This window comes from Doryrhamphus excisus, chromosome 4 (genome assembly GCF_030265055.1).
Source record: "Doryrhamphus excisus isolate RoL2022-K1 chromosome 4, RoL_Dexc_1.0, whole genome shotgun sequence".
Lineage (NCBI taxonomy): Eukaryota > Metazoa > Chordata > Actinopteri > Syngnathiformes > Syngnathidae > Doryrhamphus > Doryrhamphus excisus.
Genome location: NC_080469.1, coordinates 11,151,577 through 11,174,588, shown reverse-complemented (window position 1 = coordinate 11,174,588; position 23,012 = coordinate 11,151,577).

The following is a 23,012-nucleotide window of genomic DNA, read 5'->3' as shown; positions in this document are numbered from 1 at the left end:
ACAAATGATGTGTGCTCCTGCTGCAGTGCTTCTGAACCATAAATGTATTGGATATTAGTGTTGCAGACATGTTTAACAAGCTAAACAAGGGAGCATCACATGAATGCACGTGCTCAATTTAACATATCCAAAAAGGAGCAGGAAGTGGATGTGTATAACATGTTGGCACAATAACTCATATTGTAGCTATTGAAGTCAGAAGACTGTGGTCATTAACATTTTAACATTAAAAGCTTTTGTAATGCACACAGTAATAGTAATAATGTCCGCCGTAACCATGAAAAAACACCTGCCCACAACCAAAGCGCTTCCTCAACTCACTCCTGAACGACACGCTTACTCACGCTCACTCCAGAACACAACATACCAAAAAGAAAACATTGGGTGATAAGTCTCGAGATGAGGAAGCTCGGGAAGGCCGCAAGGTAAAGTTAGACATGGGGGTGTGGCTCTCTGGTGCTGCCGGGAAGGTGCCAGAGGCCTATGGCGCTGGTGCAGGTGAGCATCGCCTACGTACGTGGCCAACATGTCCCTGTGGAGGATCACCCGTTCCCCCCTGGATGGCAGTTGGACCCTATATAGCACCTAGTCCATCTTCTCCAAAACCTCACAAGGCCCTACCCAGTGGCTGTCCAACTTGGTGGACCCACCTCTCTTCCTCTTTGAACTGTACACCCAAGCCAAGTCCCCGGCTTTAAAGTCTTTGCCCCTGGCCCACAAGTCGTAATTCCTTTTCTGTTTTACGCCCACTGATGGTCATACTGTGGACCGAAGGCCTCAACATTTCTCATGAGCCGTCCCCAATAGAAACCTTGCCGTAGTCAACAAAGCGTTTTTGACCCGCCCCGGTAATCCCATGGGAGGATTTCAACACCTTTTGTCTCCAAGACTTGGGGGCCACCACCTGCCACCTCTCTTCTCCTGTGGCTGGCTCTTTCCAGGCTCTCTGGAGTACTCCATCCTTAACACAAAGAGCCCCAAACTGTGCACACAGTCCTTCAGTGGGAGGCAATCACTGTGCCACCTCAACCCATGGCAGATTATGTCCTGACTCCAGCAACTGCAGCTCTAAATGCAGATCGGCATCCTGCTCCTGCTGTATCCTCCAATCAGGTGTGTCCAAAATTTGCACCTCCATACACACAGGGACATCCCCATCATGCATGGGTTCTTGTTCCTCTTCACACAGTTATTTCCCCCGGCCTTCAAAGGTGCCGGGACATAACGTCAGCATTACCATCCATTACCATCCACTCCACAACATATGACGCCACACAAGTAATATTTAACGTGGGTTATTGCTCTCACAATAGCTTGAAGTTATCTCCGTGTGACGCAGTAGCACAGCTCCGCCTTGTTTAAAATCTTACTGAAGTACATTTTCAGTACATTTACATTCACACAAACAAGATTATTGTATGAACTGGCATAAGACTAGCTTTTAACCATTCATGTAAACACCTCAATTAGATTGTGTTTGGCTTTTTAAAAGTCAGACTAACATACCTAGATTATGGGATTGGTTCTCTCTAGCATGAGTGGAGCCAGCATTCTGTGCATGCACTAGCCTCCACAGCCGAATGGAACCCAGAATTAAATGTGGCCAAGTGGGTCATGATTGCATAGAAATTGCTAAATGTCCCCACACATTCGCTAGTCGCTGTTCCAGCTCATATGTGTACATATGAATGCAGGAAGCTTTGTGATGAAATTGAGTCGCCATCACACTGCGGCGCCCTATATTGTTTCTGTGCAAACTGTTAGCCATGCAGGTCAATATGCTTGTCATAAATAATAAAAACACACACAAGGCTTGACTTATTACATAAAGTATTGAATTTGAAGTGATCTTATTTTCTTCGTTTTCTTATCGCTCCTATCGTTCATTGTTTATTTTGTTTTTTAAGTGTTTTAAATTTCTTATGACATTTTTGTAGAGCTGTTGGAAATGTGAATTTCTCTTGGAGATGTAAAAAGTCTCTTATCTATTTATCTAAATTGAATCGAGGGTGACAGTTGTGTCTGGCAGGTAATTGTTTTGCATAATCACTTCAACGGAGACGTGGTTGATGGCAAAATGTGGAGTCTTTCTCATGCATACTATATGCAGCTGCTGGCAGCAGAGACTAGCTCTCTGAAAACAAGCCAAAAACAAAAGGAAACAACAAGCATCGCTACAAAACAACAAGCCCAAGTCACGTATAAGGAAACACACGCTAAGCTACTTTGTGTGTACACCCATGTGATGTAACAGATCAATCCGAGAAGCCTTCACTTCTGCTGAAAGAAACATAAGTGTCATCTAGGGTTTTGGGAGGCACTCGGCATATGGCCAATGCTGGACATAAACAGGGATGTCACACTGGGGTGTGCAAAATGGAGAAACCAGATTATTTAAGTAATTTCACTGAAGAAAAATACTGACTGTATAAGTCGGAGGGTTGAAAGCATGTGAAAAGTAGCGTCTTAAAGGACGGAATTTAGCGTAGTGCAGAGTTCAGTGGTAAACATACATTCTATTTGAGAATTTTATGTAGAGGAGAATTTTATGCCAGTGGAAAATCATTTAATAATAATAGGAAGAAATAATAGAGAATTTTACCAGAAAAAAAGTTTTCTGTTTTCAAAAAACTTACAAAAACGCAAAAAAAACATAGCCCAAACACCAAAGTACATGCTGTACTGTGGGTTACCTGTACTGTTACACCCCTAATGTGTTAAACTCCAGTTTTGGGTTGTTACCGACTACAGCAAGACTCCATGGTAACCATTGCAATGCTGAACATAATAAACTTACACTGCCTATTGTAGTGCGTGACAATCAATTGAAAACAATCTTCTTTGTATGATTTCCCAGTCAACAAACAGACTTCAGACAGATAACATTTTGATCTTGATGTCATCCAACCTCTGCATATAGAGATGCTTTAGAGCTTTTATTAACAGCTCTCCTAACTAGGTCGGTGCTTTACTGCAACCACAGCAACAGTTGGCACATTCCCACATCACACTCAGACAGCAGATGTGAGGCATAAAGAGAAGGTTGTGAATGCAGGCTTAGAGGAACGGAATAAACACTATTTAAAAATGCAAAACTAAGTGACAGGCTGCATTGCACTGGAAAAAGTACAGTGCAATGTAAATGATGAAGGCTGATTTAACATGTCTGAAAGCAACATTGTGATAGCAAGGAGTACAATACAGCATGAGTAATGTACTTTACCAGATGGTGAAATACTGTACCAACACATACAGTATATGCCTTTCACAGAACAAAAGTACAAAAACTATCAAAAATATGCATTCAGTAAATGAAAGATTGATTAGATTACAATGTCTATTTAATTTTACGAGGATAGTCATGACATTACAAAAAATATTTGTCCGATTTTTGCCAATGGAATTTGTCCCTGAGCACCTCTCAAAGTTAAATACACTACACCAAAAGATATACTTTATGCATAAAGAATATATTAGTGGCAGTGGTTTCACCATCTCAGTCACTGTTGTTCTGTCCTTAGGCAAGACTCCAACCACCTTGCCTCCAGACATCCTGGAGTGGTTTGCTATGAGTGCTGATTTCAATCCAATTGGACGTCTGTGGAAAGAACTGAAATGTGCAGTTTGGAGAAGGCACCCCAAAATACAGAAAAATCAATAAATGGATATCACTGTTACCTTTTTTGAAGATTCTCGTTGGCTTATGAAGGAGAAGAGAGGGTGCAGAAGAGGTTATTGTTTGGAAGTGGAATCCTACTTCATAAGGACTTCTCAACAAAATGATCATTTGTGAATTTGTGATTTGTTTCGCCTTTACAACTTCTAGCTTTCTTGATGTCTTCTTTATTCTCTAGAAACTTCATTTTTTTGTTGTTGTTGTTGTGATATGATATGTATTCTACATTGGTCACAAGGTGCCACTAATGTTACACTGATTAGATAATATAATATAATATATAATATAATATAATAATCACTGCAGAAAGTACTGTACAGAAACCAGGAGTTAAAAAGGTAACAACAAGGAGCTCACATTGCTAACGTGTGAATCTGTATTGTCTTATTTTCTCTTATGTTCACTACATTGGGTAATATAAGTGCAAGGGTGACAATATGGGTGTTATTTCATGTTTGGAGGGCCCTTATGTTGGGAACACATGTATCAGGAAGGTTGTAAAGACATTTTTTATGCTCTAACTGTGAAAATGTGGATTTATAACTAAGGACTACACAGGCATTTGACATGATCACGGCAGGGAGGATCGAACCCACAACCTTCAGTTTGGGAGACAACCACTCAACCACCTAAGCCAAGTAAAGGATCACATCACATAGATCATATGTCTGTATACCATTGTTGTTTGCTTAATACAGTTTACCCCTTAGCTGAATTATCACCAATGACTATTCGATTGGTCCTATCCTGGTCTTTGTAGATGGAGAAATTATTTCATTTTCACCATAATTCCCTGTTTATGTTTTAATTCAGAAAACAGATGCTCTGATTTTTTTTCAGTTTTTTATTGAATTGAATTGTGTGTCACTTTCTTTATCATATTTCTGGCACTTTATTTGGCCCCATGGCCATTTATTTGGCGGTCCCACTCTGAGTGGCTGAGTCACCAATGCGTGGCATGCTTTGCTGGAGCGCTTGGTTTTGCAAAATGCTACGTGAGCTTGTTTGTTATGCGCGATGTTTGGCTGAACCGTATGCAAAAACAAGATTTGATTGTACTTGTTGCCCCCATTACCTTATTTGTGTAGGTTTATGTACATTCCTTTCAACTGCAGGGGAGAACACAGTAAAAGCTACTAGGTCAAACTTAAATAATTTTCTCATATTTGTGTTTCTGATACAACGGAACCATCGCAGAAATATGGAATTGAATATGCACACTTGTTTGGTTAATAATCTTAAAATGATCTCCACATGACAAAGCAGACATAACATACTGTAGTCGCTCGTGTGTAGTATTTGTTTCAGCCTCAAAAATCTTGATGAGACTTTATATCTTCCCAGGGCAGCTGAAATCTAGCACATCACAGCACCACCCAGCTTTGAAGCTATATTTAGTGTCACTTATCATATGGACTAAATTTGTCTTCATGACGTTTTGTTTGTCACAATGAGTATTGAGGGCAAAGCAAGTTTTGCGTGATATTTCTGCTTATCTTTGTGTAGTCTTTGGGGAGGTTTTTTTTCCCTTTTTTTGGCAGAACTGGGCCAATCTTGTGCCTACTGCTCACCTAATGAAAACACTGCAAATATTATTTTGGGTTTACATTTTGCTGCATTCAAAAAGGACAGAAATGACCATGAAAGCCACCAGAGACTGTTAAAAGTGCCTCCTCATTCATTACTTAGCTGATCTTGACTAGAGGCTGACAAATGTATTCTTCAGCAGAATGCCAATGAAGTGATAAAACCGAACACAATTGAAGTGCACACATTAAGAAAAGTCTTGTTTGGTAAGGCGGATATCAAGGGTATTGTAGGCCCAGCGTTTATGCATTATTTCACATAACCTTCACTATGCACCACATTCGTACTCTGCAAGCCAATTTAGACTACATCTTTTCCCTGATGTCCCCAAGATAAGTTGATATTGCTCACAAAATCTATGTGTATCTGCTGCTAACAAATACATTCAAGGACAGAGATTGACCAAGCAAGCTGTTTGCCCTTGGTTATCTTCACTTCAATATAAAACGTCTAACATGCACTTGCTTAATTATGTATGAATTGTTTGCTTTACACTTTCTGATAAATATATCCACTGTTTCGTGAGCATTGCACATTTTTAAGTAGGGTTGAAGTTAAAGAAAAAGTACACAGTATTCGGGCCACATTGAATAGAAAACATTCATTCATTTTCTGCCACTTGTCCTCACGAGGGTCGCAGGGGTGCTGGAGCCTATCCCAGCTGTCTAGAAAAGCTGTCCCAGCGAAGGGCGGGTTACACCGTAGACTGGTCGCCAGCCAATCTCATGGCACATATAAACAAACAACCATTCACACTCACATTCATACCTATGGACAATTTGGAGTCGCCAATTAACCTAGCATGTTTTTGGAATGTGGGAGGAAACCGGAGCCCCCTAGAGAAACCCATGCATGCATGGGGAGAACATGCAAACTCCACACAGAGATGGCCAAGGATGGAAGTATAGAAAACAAAAATGTGTGACGTGTGATAGAAGAGTTTCAGCTAAAATGAAAGGAAAGGTATACAAAACAGTGGTGAGACCAGCCATGTTGTTTGGTGTAGAGACAGTGCCACTGAGGAAAAGACAGGAAGCAGAACTGGAAATAGCAGAGATGAGGATGCTGAGGTTCTCATTGGGAGTGACCAGGATGGATAGGATCAGGAGCAAGTACATCAGAGAGGCCAGACTGAGATGGTTCGGACATGTCCAGAGGAGAGATAGTGAATATATTGGCAGAAGGCTGCTGCGTTAACTCAATAAAAATATATATGGTGGTACACCTTTTGGTATTGGTTGATATCGGAATCGAAAATTGAGAGTTGAACATTATCGGTTATCTATTTTGCCTGTATGCAGCTCCCTTTTCATTTAGTGACACATCTCCCAAGATTGTATACCTGTTTTGTTCCCTGTGCCTTCTATGTTTTGTACTAGAAATTCACGTTTGTACGCATTACTTAAACTAGTACAGTTAGTTTTGCAGTACGACAGTGACAATGAAAGATTTTAGACAGAGACGTCAAGGGAGAAGGACAGGTGAATCAAAAAGTGTTTGCCACAGGTAGAGACGGATGAGAGTTCACTGATTATTTTATTGCTCCTCGGTGATGTGATTGTATGGTGGAGGTGAGAAGAACCTTGCAGCGGAATCCATGAAAGATGCATGAGGTCTTGTCGATGTCAAGAGCAATGTGAAGGTCCACGGTTGGCATCTTAACAACCCAAACATTGTTGTTGAGGGTAAATCATCCACTGGGACCCGGGAAGGGTCGATTTCGTAAATCTGCAGCAGAACAACTTAGTTAACTCACAATTCTGCCACTGGGTTTAACATAATAGGAAGTCACGAAAGACAAACGGTTTTATTATGAAAATAATGACATGTCTGTGTACTTATTTCCTTATTCTGTTGCTCAGATGACAAAAAAAATTGTCAGTAGGAGCAAAAAATATATATAAAATGTTTTTACCTTGGATGCTTGTGTTCAAACCATCATTTAGAAATTACATGAGTACTCTAAGTAATCATATAAAAATGTATGATTCTGACCATTCCCTTTGGACCCAATTAAAATCTACTACAAGTAAAAATCCCTCCAGGTAAAAATACTGGGGTACTTCTATGACTTGTTTTTTTACCTACAGCAATGTCTTTCATTTCAACATAGTGTAATTTGCATTATATTGGTCTCAAACTGACAGCTATTGTTTTTTATAATTAACATTTTATTAGTTCAGATGATTAAAAGCCTTCTGATTGGCCTGTATCTTTCATGTTCTATAACAGGGGTCTTCAATTAAAATTGACTAAGGTCCGTTTATGCAATTGCTTTCACTAACCTTATTTTTCGTCAAACAGACTAGCTTATATGAATATTAAAACATAATCATGAGACACAATGATGCATGAGACACAATGCTTTGGCAATGGATTCTGAAAGAAGTCAGTCAGCTTCTTACTTTTGAGCAAGTCATGGTTCTAAATGAAGATTAGTGACATGGAAAATGGATGGAGTGTCCTTGCCGGTAAACAAACAATTTCAATTTCTCATTATGAATGACATCACCGCGTTTGCTGTCATGTTAACCGTAATAGCTGAAGTAATCACGCTGGCAAACTGCCTCTGCGATCGGTCTGTAAGCATTAGAATATATATTTATATTTCCCATTCAACTTAATTGGTAATCGGTCCGCAAAGGGCATTCACTGTTTCCAGATCCCGACCGAGGGCCACCATTTGGTGATGGCTGTTCTAATATTACGATAATAGAGTCAAAATATTGTGGTCATAAAGTCAGAATTATGACAAGAAAATGTGTGTGTTACAACTGTACACAGCATGCTACATACTGCACTGTTTTAATGGACTGACTAATGCTTTTTAAAGATGTCCTCTAGCATCCAGTGTATGACGTTCTTCGGGTTATCTAGAGGGTAAACACACTATCTAATTCATGATCACAACCTCAAGGACATTTTAGACTGAATTCCTGGATCACTGTGATGGATTCTGGGGCCTCCTTACTGATAACACACGGTTTTGCAACATGGCTGATATCTACGTCCCCTATTCAGCTAGTTATATTTTGATTAAAGCAACAACTATTTTGAATAACATTGGAATAACATAAGATTTAATTTGTTTAAATTTGCACATGTATATTGTGTGTGTTTTCTCCGGGTACTCTGGTTTCCTTGGATGGATGGATGGATGGATGTATGTATATCGTGATTGACAAATGCAAGCATATTTTCTTTCAAAGAAAAACACTCTGCTTTTCTTTTCTTCCCAAATAATGTGAAAACTCAAAATTTCTTATTTTTATAGACAGAAGCAATGCATCTATGTTGAAAACGTTTTACCTGCATTAGTTTCCTTAGGAAAAACTCACAAAAGGTAAACATAATGTACATGCATCTTATTAAACAGCATTTTGAAACCCAAATAAATATTCCTAGAAGCACACAATCCTAGCAGATAACTATTAATTTAAACACATAGCCACATCCTCTCGGAAATACTAAATTATTTTCATTTGCATGAGCTGTTTTATTTACATTCCAAGGAGCATGAGATCATACCAAATTGCCTTGAAAGCCAAATGTCGCCATTTGGGTGCAGCGCTTCACTTGAGAGAGCCTTTCAAAACAACCTGCCTCCATCTCTGCACATGAATACAGTGCTGTGTTGATGCTCAACTGGGTGACTTGGTAGTTTTATTAAATGGGAAAATCTTTACCCATCGCATCAAATGCAAAAGAGAGCAAATCCTTTGCTGATTGCTTGCTAAGCTTCACAAACTATAGCTTGTATTTACAGATTATAGTTTTGTATATTATGTATTATCAATTAAAATGTGATTCTGTTTAATAAAAAATTATGTTGTAAAATATAATTAATACAATTAAAATGCAATTACCTCCTTTGATCGCAGAGGCTAGAGGTATTCTTTTGATCACTCTTTGTTTGTTCCCCCATCCCACATTCCTCTGCCCCAGAATAAAAATGGAAGGTTGATGTCTGGCATCGTGTTAATGTCTTAACTCATTCTCCATTAACCAAAATGTAACCTGCTAACCATCCACCAATCCATTTTCTATGCCGCTAACCGGTAACGAGGGTCGCAGGTAACCTAACATGTTTTTGGAATGTGGGAGGAAACCGGAGCACCCAAAGAAAACCCACACACGCACAAGAAGAACATGCGAACTCCACACAGAGATGCCCAATCAAACCCAGGTCTTTCTGATCTCCTTACTGTATGGCCAACCAGCTAACCACCCTACCCCCTAATTATTGGCGCAACTTGGCTCGCGCCATTACATTCCAGTGGATTCCAATCCACATTGTTTGTGACATATGGTTCCACTTGGTGGACACTTCATCAAGCAATTCGCACGACAAAGATTTTGAACATTATGACATTTTCTTGCAGCCAAACTCAATTTTTGCCACCTTTATGGGCCACCACGAGCCAGTTGGGAGGCAGTTTGAGCCACTGCATGCCACTCTAGGCACTAGGCGCCAGAGCATATTGCATTGGCGCGGACTGGCACCAACTGGCGCCGGCCCAGTGGACTCTTAGTATAACATGCTCATAATTGAGTGTATTTTATTTGCCTTTGTAATCAAAAGTAACTCCCCCCCATATATATATATATATATATATATATATATATATATATATATATATATATATATATATATATATATATATATATATATATATATGTATATATATATATGTATATATATATATATTATGTATATGTATATATGTATATGTGTGTATATATATATATATATATATATATATATATATATATATATATATATTTGTATATATTATTTTTTTCTTGTCAATTTAGTTGCTAACATATTTTGTCATTTGTTTTTGTGCAAGGCTTCACATTCACGGCCATTTAAATACCATGCACTGCCATATTGTTATTGTCATCACATACCACAGTCTGTAAAGAAACAGCTCCTTACTATGGTCTGGCAAACATGCATTTGTTTAACATTTCAAGCTTTGCTGAGGTCTGAACTTTCTTCTGCTAGTCCAGATATACTTAATTTCCCTCACAGGATAAATAAAAAATGGGAAGGACATATCGGGCTGGTTATGTCTTGGAAAACACTTTCATGCTTCCAACTTCAGTGTGGTGAATCAGCAATCAGAGTGCATATTAACACTAATGAGGGGTTTCAATTCAGGGTTCAGCCCTACAACATCCTGATGCAGAAACAATATGGCTGATAAATCCATTCAAGGTGAATGCCAGTGCATGCCAGTGACATCATCTGAAGGACCTCCACAATATTGCAGCCTTCTCATATTCCAAACATGGAATCCGCTCTAATGCTCCAAATGGTGGCATCTGTCCCCTGCAGCACCTGTCCCTGTTCGCTCTCATCTGCTAAGGTCAGGCCACCTACCAAAACCACTTTTCGTTGGCTTGAGGCTCAAACATCCCCAGGAATGATGATGACAGTAGTTCAACTCGGACAGGTGAGATGTCTTGGCAACTCTTATGCAGTCATTACTCTCACTGATGGATTTCCATCTTCCTATTGGAAACACAGCACTTTGGAACTTTTCTGCACTTTTAGCACTGGGCTGTAATTCAAGCACCTAATGAACAAAAATGCAATAAATACAATCAACCGATGTTTTCCCTCTTCATAGACATGCTCTCATTAAAGGTTGTTGTTGTTTAGTGATAATGGCCTATTGGTCAAATATATGCTTAGTAAAGCAAATTTTACATATTTATTTGCCTAAACAAATCATTTTCAAGCATTATATATTCCAAATAAAGTTTAAAAATATATATATATAAGGCATTCAGATGTGTTCAAAGACACGATGAATGATATGTCATATTTTACACTGGTCACTGGGTGTCAGTAATGTTACTGAAATGTTCAGTAAGACACACAAACACCAAACCTGATTGCAGGTTAGAATTAATTCACAAAATACACAATATTCCCTAATAAAAACACGGGCTACTGTTTCTGCAATGACCCAGGCCAAGCTAAAATTAAACTCTGAATCCCCAATGTCACTTCCTATCTGATCACCACCCCAGCAAACACATTTAAATGTACATTTTATTTATGTCATAAATAGCTTATTCACTCTTATTAAGTCTACTGTATTGGATAATGTGGATAGGTGACTATAGGGGTGTTAGTTCATGTCCAGAGGGCTCCAATCATGTTAAAACCTGTATTTGGAAGGTTGTAAACAGGTTTTCTATGCTGTATTATAGGAATTTACAACTTAAATTAACTTAAATTATTTACCCGTATTATGTCTATATTGGGTACTGTGAGTGTAAAGGGAAGTTGCAGCAGCTTGACCCCAGTGTAATTGTACACGGCTGACGGCAATTACAATCAGTGGGGTTTAAAAGCCCAGCGTCACCAAAGGGATGGCGTTGGTTCATTGCGACTGTGTGTTCTCACCTGTGCCATCACCTGAATTAAGTTTTTGTGCCGCTGCCAGTTTGTTTTGTCATCACAGAGCCTTTTTCCTCTGTTTCCTTTTGTTGCTTCTGCCTGTACTCAAAACTATTTTTACGTGCAACCTGCCGCCGGTGTGTCTGCATCCTGGGGGTCAAGCCATTGACAGATCGTGACAAAGAGGGCTCTAATAATGTAAAAGAAAAAATGTCTTTAGAAGGTCATAGACAGTTTTTCTATGCTGTAACCACAGAGATATTTTATTTCTTACTATGTATTCCCATTTCACAGACATCAACTTGTCACAGTCGGGTCTGGAACCAATTAGCCGCAATGTATGAGGGATTATCGCATTGTTATAATTAATTTAATTTGTTTCCAGGCTCATTTTAGACTATACCGAAATGTATCAGTATTCTTAACACCATTATGTTCGAACACCATTGTGTGTAACACGACACACAAATCTTCACTCCTATAACTACACTGCATAATATAAATTAAGAATTAAAGGATACTTGGAGAGAAATTACTAATGTAGGCAGTTACACAGTCCTTTTCCATTTTAACACAGAATCAGGGTTGACAACTCCCTTGTAAGGGGCACCTTGTTGGCAGCGCCAGCCTACCCCATGGGCTTCACCTCTGCATGATCATTTTTTTTGGCTTTTTTATTTGTGTGAAATTATTTTATACTACAGTATTTTACCTGAGTTGTAATTCAATGAGATGTCTGTGTCTGTGTTGCACCCCTGACCGTGCAGTAGGTTAATTTGTGTCACATATTTTTTGACTTGTGTTTGTTTGTCAGCAAGGTGAGGTAGTTATCTGGATGACTGCATGTGAAAAGCTACTTAAAATATCAAATGGTTGTCTCAGATAAACTATTCATTGATTGACAGTTAAAATTTGAAATTAAATACTAAACTGGTGGGCCGAATTCAACCTAAAATGACATATTTTTAACAGATGTGCTGGAGCCTATCCCAGCTGTCTGCGGGCGAGAGGCGGCACACACCCTGGACTGGTCGCTGCACTGTTGCATTTTTGTATTCTTGTTAAAATGGCCAATCACAGGGCACATATAGAGAAACAACCATTCACACTCACATTCATACCTATGGACAATTTGGAGTCACTAATTAACCTAGCATGTTTTTGGAATGTGGGAGGAAAACCGGAGTACCCAGAGAAAAGCCACGCATGCACAGGGAGAACATGCAAACTCCACACAGAGACGGCTGAGGGTGGAATTGAACTCGGGTCTCCTAGCTGTGAGGCCTGATACATTTTGTCGTTTTTGTATTTATTTTTTTTCTTATCCAGTTTGTATACATTTCCACATGCTCTGGAATCAGAACTTTATTAATATTTGCTGAAGAACATCATAACAAATGACTATAATTACAGTGATAAAATAGTATGAACATATCAACCTTCATTAAGTCTGACTAGCATGCAGCCCTGACCTGCTAATTGGAGACTGGTATGCATACAGGGCTGCATACATGATGTTGTGTACTGGTTCATGTGTAAACACATGTTGGCAAAGAGAAACGAGAGAAACCATGAGAGCTTGTCATCATGAAACCTAATTCACTTTTTAATTAGATATTTGTATGAGGCGAGCAGCTCTGCAAAGGGAGCCCAGTATTACCAAGATGAACTGTTGTTAGCTAATTGTCAAACCGCCATGCACTCACATACAGCTCATTACTCAGATGACTGAAAGTAGCAACATGTGGCGCTGTCCTCAAAATTTTGAGCTAGAGTTTCCTTGGCAGGCATGCAATAAGAGCTTTCTAAGAGGTGCGTTAAGGCGCTACTGATTAATGCCATTTTAAATTAATGAGACATTTTGGAAAACAGCTTCATGTGCACATCTTTGGGGCTCATCAATCCATTAAAGGGATAGTTCGGATTGGATGAAGTTGTATGACACTCCTATAAGCAGACTTCACTGCTTATGGGGGCATGTCAAAAAATCCGAACGATCCCTTTAACTGCTAAAAGACACAACAAGACACGTGGTAAGTGAATTTCTGTGAATTAGGATCCTTATTAAATAAAATATGTATGTGGTTACAGCATCAAAAACCTGTTTGACTGTCTAAATCATTTTTAACATCATTAGAGTCCTATAGACATGAACTAACATCCCTATAGTCATCTTTACCCAATATAGACATAATAAGGGTAAATAAGCAATTTAAGATGTAAATTGCTATAAAAATGTTCCCTAGGGGAACTCAATAGGCAGACTAGAAGACTTTGCAGGTTCACAATTGGATTTTAACTTGGCGTGAGTTACTACAAAAATAGCAGTTTTATTTTTATTAAGGATTTTTATTTGCAATTATTGTGCCTCTTGTGAGATTATTTAAACAATGAAAGCCTTTTGCTCCCGTGATCAAGTCTAGTGTGTATGAGTGTCTGTTATGGTTTTTTTTTGGTTCTTTTAGCCTTTTCTGTGCTCAAAAATGCTAAATTTAGGCAAAAAATTTTGAAAGAAAAATCTAATTTGCTTGAATATACTTTGTGAACTGTGAATTGTACCATGTGATGTATTCCAATGTAACTTGTATGTGCGTTCAAAATAAACTAAACCATTAGAATTACCATATTCAACCACAGAGCAGGCTGGTTTATTGATTAATATATTTTTATAAAACTGGGATTGAATGAAGCTGTGAAATTTGCGTAGGACACCTGTACTGTATAAATCGGAATTCTGCTGTTTTTTTCTTATTTTCAAAGCTTTTATCCTATGTGAATTTTGCACCTACAGATTTAATTTTTTTGTTTTATTACGTATTTATTTGTATTTGTATATTTATTTGTACACTAATCGTTGAACAGCATGCTTGCACGTTACATTAGAGGCTACACTAAGTGTTGAGTTACACGGACATTTTGGGTGTTATCTCTGTACTGGTTTACAAACTATATTGGGTGCGGGTTACAGTCTACACTGATTATTGAGTTACAGGCTACATTGAGTGATGAGTTGTCTTTTTTTCTGTTCATCGTCATTGTCTTTCTTTGCAGCCTCGCTGAGAAGAAAGCAATGCTTAGAAGTGTTGGGACATGTACTGTGACTGCTGATACTGCTAATGTAGCCAAAGAGGTCAAAGCTGTCAGCAAAGCTGTGGTTTAATTTGCACATGAAACAATAAGATGACACAGAAAGCACATTTGCGTGAAAATAACATTTGTCAAATCACAATCAGAGGAAGTACAGCTATACCGAAAGTGTCACCCCTCTGAGACAACACAGAGGCTATATCATTAATTGAAAAGAGACATCGATAAGATGTGCATGTACTTTTATCTATATTCAAAAGACATTTTTGCCCTTTCTCTTTGTTTTTGTTTTTTTTCCCCTTGCAATTTTTCATCACTTATTTACATCCCGTTTTTTGCATGAACTGTTCAGGGATTGAAAGTGTTGTGTTTAAAGACTTGTGTGGACCTACGATAATTTACCCAAAAAGCTGAATTCAATTTGTTCTCATTGTAAGATGAATCCCATAATGTATCAGATAAATGCTGCAAAGGTGATGTCAGCGGTGTAAAAATGATGCTGTACTGTTAAACTATGATGATACAAAATCCAGATGGGAGTTGAAGAGAATAAAGTATTGAATTTGAAAGTGATGCATTATTGGATTTGCCAAGCATAGTACATAAAATCTGTGTGAAAGTTCTCTTGTGCTGGCATTAATTTTCCCATACAAATGCAATAATACATTGATTCTCATGTGCAATGGACTAGCACAATATGCACTCTTACAATTTGAACAGGAGCTGCTAAAAAAAATCAGTGTGGGGGACACCACAGAGGACACACATCATTCATCATGCACAGAATGAGAATAGGGCTAACAGGCTAGTAGTGCTCTAGCTGTGGCATTATCATGCTGGCCCACATGGTCCTTTGAAGCAGTAATGAGGAGAAATGGCCAAGGTATGAGGGGAAGCCAAGTGGTGGGGTGAAGGCCACCAATTCCCCTCTTCTGGCACCAGAGATAGGAGACAGATTAAGATTAAGAATTTCCAGCCTGTTGAAAGACTAATCATGAGAAACTGTATAATGTCTCTACCTAGAACCTTTTAAGGCTCGTGGAGTGGAGTCCCTCTTGTGTCGTATATATATTTGTGTGCATGCACAAGCTCATTTTATCCCTTCTTTTATTATCTCTTAGACCAGTAGTCAATCTCTTTGAGCCCCATGGACCAGTTTGTGTTCTGGCAAATCTCTGACAGACTGGGGGCAGCAGGGTCACATGTTATCCATCCATACTGATGTATTTAAAAAAAAAAAAAGCAAACTGATCAAACTAAAATCACAAAATGAATAAAGACCGTTATTACAATACACTACACTCATGATCAAAATTTGTGAAATTTCTTTGGTAAAGCACTTTTATTTCTTCACTCAATAACCCTCAGAATCTTAAGAATTTTACCTACTGCCTACAACCTCTGAGAGGCCTTGCTTATGCAGCCCAACAATGCAACCGCTTTCAAAGAGAGAAAGCTTTTTGCCTTTGCCGTCAAGATATCATGACAGTGTAAACACTGACAGAAAAAGACATTCAATCCACATTTTGCCAAGATTTTGGCTTTTAAAGGCTGTGGTCTTACACGTTTGATCAACTGATGATTGTTTACAATAAATTTCTTACATGAAAAAAAAATGTTTGTCTCACTACCATTTATTTTTTTTTTTTGCATTTTGAAAGTCACTTCCTGTCCACCCACCACTCAGCTCTCCTAGTGAATACATTTATAGCAACACACACAAGCATGGGTCTTATTTATGTCTATTGTATTGGTTAATGCGAGTGTAAAGATGACTATAGGTGGTATTAGTTCATGTCTCGTATAAAGATTATAAGGCAATGTATATATTGATATTGATGCCGCGGGTGATATCAAATAGAAACAAATAAACAAAAAGTAGCTGTTGTTACCAGTGGGTGTATTAGGTCTAAACAACATTTAGCTAATCTAGAGCACATATTTCAGTCACAAATTGAAATATATCATAATTATTCCTGTGAAGTCAACCGAACAGTGGAGTGTATACACATTCTTATGTGAGGCATTAATCTTTCACAGTTAATTAAAAACATAATCAACAAATTTAGAGATAATGAACACTCTCTTACCTGCAGCCTTTCTACCCCCAAAACGAAGGAGGACAGATGTGGAATGGAATCTAGACACACAGTGGTTTGTTTGTTTTTAAACCTGATTGGACATCAATAGATGCATTCAGTGAGTGAGATTCAGAGGAAAAATGTGTTGTCTTGCTGGGAATTATTTAATCACGATCATGTGAGTTGAATACTTTGAATGGGGAGACACGTTTTACTCAAGACATTCACTGAAAATCTCAAATATTTTCAAGTCATCAAACTAAAGTCTGAGTCTGGTCCAGGGTCAATGTCAAAGTTCAAGTCAAGTTGCAAGTCTTGTTGTCAGAAAAGGACAGAAAGAATAGTAAAGTATTGAAAAAATATATATATATATATTGACAATACTAAGCTTGTGCAGTGTTCAAGGAAAATGAAGAAATAAAGATGTTGAAATACTAAAATAAAATAAAAAAACATAATATGAATTTATAAAATACCAATGAATACAGAGACCAAATATAAAATAAAATAAGTAAAGATATTAAGGATGAATAATTACTAATAGAATACTTTCCTCTTCCCCTCACTCTGACACAAGTTGATATTGGTTTCATGATCATTCATTCATTCATTCATTTTCTACCGCTTTTCCTCACAAGGGTGCTGGAGCCTATCCCAGCTGTCTTTGGGTGAGAGGCGGGGTACACCCTGGACTGGTCGCCAGCCAATCACAGGGCACATATAGACAAACAACCATTCACACTCACATTCATACCTATGGACAATTTGGAGTGGCCAATTAACCTAGCATGTTTTTGGAATGTGGGAGGAAACCGGAGTACCCGGATAACATGCAAACTCCACACAGAGATGGCCGAGGGTGGAATTGAACCCTGGTCTCCTAGCTGTGAGGTCTGCGCGCTAACCACTCGACCACTGTGCCGCCGTTTCATGATCAGTCAAATAAAAAATAAAAATTAGATTTTAAGTGTAAAATGTGTCAAAAACAGTCATTATCGAAATACTCCCAGGCCTAGCTGTAGCTTCATGCTCTCTTATGCATATGTTCACTGCACTCTCCTCCATGTTCATGTGAATGAAACAGTTTCAAAGTCAACCATGCCTCCCATCCCTCGCGTGTGAATGTCTTAATGTCGTCCCTTCCTGTGCCATCCATAATGCATGGCTGTCACCTGTGCTCTGTCGGAGCAGCCAACACTGTGTCGAAGTGTCTTCTGACCTTCACAGGGCTCCTCTTCCTCTCCAAACTGGGCACATACTGTAGTCATACAGCATAAGACCTCACACAATGCCTGTGCACTAGTGTGAGGACTTCTGGTGTAAATTATTCATGCCCTTCTTTGTTTGTTGTTTTAGCTATTTCTATTTTTGTTTCTTTCAGCTGATGCTTACACACACTTCCTGTGCTTGACTTTCTTAAAATATGCTTTATTGCACTTATTTGTCGTTACAAATAAATACCCCAGGTTGTGTGAGGAAGCTTGTGTACAGTTGTGTTACTTCCTGAATTACTAGCGAGGGCAATGCATTTATTTGTTTGTCTCACTTGTTAACTGGAACAAGATGTTTTTAATTCAGTTTTACCACAGTCTTATTAAACGACTTTGTTTTATTGCCTGACTTAATTGCGTCTTTGTTACTACTAGGAGATCTGTATTGCAGCACACAATGGTAATAAGAGGTTTTTCTTAAGAGTGTGCAGTCATATAACTTTCTCTTTGTTATTCTTTTTTTTGCTTTGGATATGGCATTTAAGTTTTGTGGGAATTATACTAGCAAACATGCCTGAGCATGAGTAAAAAGGATTATGTTTGTTTTTATTACTTCACAATGAATTTCTCACAGGGCTATTTTCAACCAGTATACAGTCTAAATATCTAAACCAGAGAACTTGAACATAATGTGTACATAAGAGTACACATTCACAAATTATGAAAAAACAATGCCACATATCCTGTTGTTTATGTGTTGGAGAGTGTTTATGACACAGAATAAACAAAGTATAACTTAACCATGTTATCGAGTTGCTACTAACCTGCGTGTAGAATATTAAGTATCAAGTACGGTGAATGGAGTGAGGTTCTCGCAACCCACTACTCCGACACACCAGGGGTCCGTCAGCTCACTAGTTCCAGAACCCACTATTCAGATGAGCCACTGATATGAATTATATCATGAACTTGATCGCAACCCTCCTCCGCATGATATGATGGCGTTGCAAATGTTGCACTGTGCTGACCATTTGTTTTTCTTGCAGAATTTCAGCCAAGCTTTTAAGCAATAGCGCATACTGTCCATTGAAATTGATGAAAACAAGCGCTTCTTCTCTGTTGGGTGCCATTTTTAGCGATCGGCGGGCAAGTAAGAAATTTGAAATTTGAAAAAAAAAAAAAAGAAAATAAATGAACAATTACGGGAGAATCAGAATGTTAGTCCCGGTTGCTCGATGCCCAACACTAGCGATACCTTGGTTTTGTGGGTAATGCGTGACCCTAATGAGAATAGGATGGGCTTCACTCCCTTTGGCTCATACATAACTTGAATCCTGCTTGTGTGACAGTCAGTAATGATTAAACCATAACCATTAGTTATTAAAGTCTCTCTCATTGTCATTGTCTGTCTCACATATGATTAATTTTTACAACTTTTGGCACGTGTCATCGTTGATAAACTGTCACTGTACAGTTAGTAAAGGCGATAGGTAAAAATAAAAGACTGTTTGACTTTCAAGGTTATAATGTTGCATTCTTCTCATTCCACATTTAACCGTAAAACAAATAACCTGCAACATTTTCCATTTATATTTGAGTAACAGTAACACGTCTTCTGCTGCCACTGAGAAAGTATTCCACCTTTTTAGAAAGATGTTTCTGCCGTTACCTTCTGACACATCCTCATAAAAATGACACTGGACAGTTTGCAACCTAAAAAATTACAGAACTCTAAAACATCGGATTGTACATACACATAAGCCTTGTGTTGAACAACACCTGCAACATGATGTATGGAGTCTGATGTTATGTAAATAAACGTGAAGTGAAATAAACTAAACAAACTAAACAATAGATGAATTACATTATTTTTTTGTTTATAAGGAAGCAATTTGTAAAATAGTCACTATCAAGCTGTTTTCGAAATAGCATAATATACTTTTAATGTCTTTTCAATTGCTGCTTTATCAGGCCCATACGGATTGAAATTATATGTTCCCCGCAAGCTTCACTGCTGGCTGAATGGCCCTTCCAGTGGGTGCTGTGGAGCCAAACACATGCATTATAAGCAGCTCAAACAGTGATGCTCAATGGCACACACGGATAATTGGTAAATTCTCACAGCCTCCAGTCATGAATTGTGTTTATCAACAAATGAGCCTCAGAAGAAACGGCCTTATTACAACGCTCAGCATCTGGGCCTTGAACAACTTCAGCCCACTTGTTTCACATTTACGTATATGTTATTTTATACTTTGGAGAGGTGATGTGTTTATTGTGCTTCTTCTTTGTATTACTTGACTTCAAGGTCATCAGACATTCAATGACCTGTATAGTTAATAAAGGTGGCAGTTTGACTTGGGACAGATTATTATTGTTGCCATTATTTCCACTGGAAAAATACTTTAATATGCTAAATAGGCAATGTAGATATAATAAACAGTAAACACAATGACACATAAACAAAAAAGAAAAATTAAACAGGCTCTGAACTCCTCCTGGTCCATCTGTCATGGAGATGCTACTGCTGCTGTTTGGGTCCCTGTGGCCATCTTTCTCACTTGTCAGACTCACTTTCTGGCTCAGTGTCCCCAAATACATCCCATTAAATCTCTCATCTTCCAGTGCAGTCAACTGTGACAATAATTGGATAAAGACTCATATGTAAATACTTACATATTTGGGGAGATTTCTGTTTTTCTTTGTTTTCCTCCACGAAAGATGAAGCAGCTTTTTGCCTTTTTTCAGTTCACGTTGTCTGGACAACATGTAGTGCCCAATGAGAATGATGTAATATGTTGATGGAGCAATCGCCTCATAAAGCATGATGGAGTATGATTACTTCAAATCACCTTCTTTGGCTAAATTATTGAAAATGTGAACAATAGGCTCTTTCACTCAATAGAACTTGTAGATGGTAAACAAATGTTGACGAGGATTCAAACACAGCATCATTTTATATTGTATTAAGGTATCATTCTATCACCTCACTGCTACCCCTAAATAATATAAACACACAACTAAAACCCAAAAAAGCTCAAAAACAAGACAACCAGGACAAACATGAAACTAAGAACTAATTGAAGAAAACCCAGGCTGCTGCTCCGTGTTATGCCATCATTCAGCAAGAGGCAGCTGAGTGGCCCTAGAGCATGATGAGGAGGACCCTACAGCGGACAAAGGCAGTACCAGCAGAGCAAGGAGCAGAGCGAAAGCAAAGCACACCTGCACACATTTATACACTTCAGAGAGGGCAGGACCAATCAGCTGATTCCTGCAAAAAAATACAAAAAATACAAATACATCAAACATGAAAATAAAAAGTTACAAGTTACATTTTTTTTATTGCATTACATTCCCAAGGGAGGACCAGATCCATATTTATGTCTATTTTGACATATTGTATTGTAGTATATTGTATTGTATTATATTGTATTACACCATGTTGACTTCATGAGGAAAACTGACTCTTTAATGTGTCTGAGTTCCATTACAATTGCTATGTCAATCACTAATGCTGAAAGTGAAATGTTAACCAGTATTCACCCAAAGATCATTCCTGAACATGTTTGACCTTTATCTAAATAGAACTTGTCCACTACAACTGCTCGGAATCTCCGACTCTGACCTGGTGGTGTCTTTGCTTCTGGCTGTGCTGTGGCATGTTCAATAATGCAGGTTGGGATGCAATAAGGTGGTAGTGGTGAGTGGGGGGTAAGGGTCTTCCTTAGCATCACTGCACGTTTCAGCAAACAAAGCAAGAGGTGAGAAAGGATCAGGTAGGAACATGGACATCATAACAACACAATCCAACAGAGAACAGAAAATACAGTAACATTTTGAGAGTTGTTCAGATATGTGGCAGCGATCAACAAATATTGATTTAAAAAACGTAATCCCCTAGTGTTTACAGTAAGTTTAACTTCCCTAAAGTTTTTCTGAGCAGCTTGTTGGTGATGTGGTTCACATTTCTGCTCACATCCTGGTGGTTCAGGCTTTTCATCTCGACTATTCCTCTTGTCCTCATGTCCATGTCCAGGCTGGCGACTGGGGTGTCAGCTGGGATAGTCTCCAGCATACCCCTGTGACCTTCATGGGGATTAAGTGGCATCGAAAATAGATGGGTCTAAATTGTTCACAGGTGTTAGTGTTTTTTTTTTGTCTATATGTTACCTGTAATTGACTGGTTACAAGTCCATTGTGTACCCCACCTCTCACCCACAGTCAGCTGAGATTGGCTCCAGCTTACGAGTTACCCTGCATAGGATAAGCAGTAGAAAACGAATGGATGCATATTGCCTTGGGAGATCTTCCATGTGCCAGCCAAGTATGCACATACAGTATGTGTTTATTATTACCCCAGTGTATCATTTGTTTTATCTTATGCACAGTGTTTCCCTTATGTACTCTAAGTAGGATCCCCATGAGAGCAGTCCTGAACTGCAGGTGTTATACATACTATGTTATTATATTTACACAGTCAAAGTGTAAAAGGTCAAGATAAAAATGCAGATCATTTTACAACAAATAAAAACAGTGGCAGCATGAACCCTGTATGCAGCCCATGCTCCATTTTATGCTTAGTCCATTTAAGTAGGGAAAAGTGGAGAATGATGTGTTCAATAACGCCATCTGGTGGTCAGTACCTCACACTGGACTTTACTTTACTTCTGAACCTTTAAAAAGGTGGAAAATTGCACTTTCATCCACAGTCCTTATGTGAGACATGAACACGTATATCTTTCTATTTTCTGTGCGTTCCAAGGATATAAAACCACGCATAAAGAGACAGCTCATTATTACACATAATGGGAAACACATTTTTTAACAATAAATCCTTCTGAAAAAGACTCCAAAATGAGCCAACAATGCTCCATTCACATATAATGTGACATGCATATTAACGACGCTACAGCGACATTGTTATTATTATTATTATAAACATGGGCACGCCG